Consider the following 1,225-nt stretch of genomic DNA (forward strand, 5'->3'; position numbering starts at 1 on the left):
AGTGGCTGCCTGCCCTGCACAGATTGAGGGCACTCACCCCCATGCCTCCTGGGACGCATGCAGTGGTGGGAGCTGCCAACCCCTCCCTGCACTCCGTCCTTCCCTGGCTATGCAGAGCCTGGTGGGGTAGGTGCAGGGGTCCCAGAGGCTCTGTCCCCTCTGGCCCAGCAGTGCAGCCAAGGCTGGTCCTGCTCTGGCCCCCTGCTTTGAGCCCTGGGCCAGTGTAGGGAGGCAGCTGGGGCCAGTTCCAGGCTGGGGGACGGTGAGTTCATTGGCACCAGCACTGAGCAATGACACCAGGCATGGGGAAAGGGGCGGCTGCATGGGTGCAGTGGGCCCCAGCCCTGATCCCAGGCCTGGCTCAGCTCCATCCCAATCCCTGTCCGGTCCTATCCCCAACCCTATTCCCTCTCCCTCCCCCCCCAACCTTTCCCCCCACAGACGTTCCCACCCGGGGGGGGGTGCACACGTGCTCAGCCTCCCCCTGCCCCCCCAAACATTTTCTCCCTCCGCCTATGACCAGGGCTAGCTGGCGCATGAGGGTGCAAAAGTGCAGGCACTGCCTGCTTCCTACCCCACACTTTAGTACCCTTATGCCCCAGCCAGCCCCTCCACCACCTGATGCTGGCACCCAGAGCCTTGGGCTGACCCCCTGAACTCCCTGCCAGCCTGGTGCTGCTCTACCCTGGCTCTAACTACTGTGGTCTCGGGCACACATGAAGACGCTATGCCCAGGAGTAGCTGACTCCAGTGTGAACTGGGTTGGAGTTTATTCAGGTGCATTAATTAATTGCATGTGTACATGCACCCAGTTAGACAAGCCTGCAAGGAGACCTGCATTGCCAGCCACTGCATCACATACCGTCCACCTACGTTCCACCTGCTCAGAGAAGGATCGGGGCCTTGAAGTAAACACTGGTTTGTCCAGTAGGGGTGAGTTCCAGAGGGTCACCTTAGGTACCACAATGTCTAAAAATTAGTTGCCTCACCCCAGCAGGGTGGTTCAAGCAAACATGGCCAGGCACCAAGGTTATCTGAGTAGTCAGTGGAAGGACTTAGGTACTTCTGAAGGGTTATCCACAAAAATCCATGCCGCAGGAAGCTTGTTGCCCACGTATGTTGAGTGGCATAACCACTAGGCTACTGAATGGGGTTCCCTCTAACTTTCTGTCTTTCTGGCCTCATAATTTTGCACTCTTGTCCCCCCCCCCCCCCAAAAATTTTT

This window comes from Gavialis gangeticus, unplaced genomic scaffold (genome assembly GCF_001723915.1).
Source record: "Gavialis gangeticus isolate Ggan-Ray unplaced genomic scaffold, GavGan_comp1, whole genome shotgun sequence".
NCBI classification, from domain to species: domain Eukaryota; kingdom Metazoa; phylum Chordata; order Crocodylia; family Gavialidae; genus Gavialis; species Gavialis gangeticus.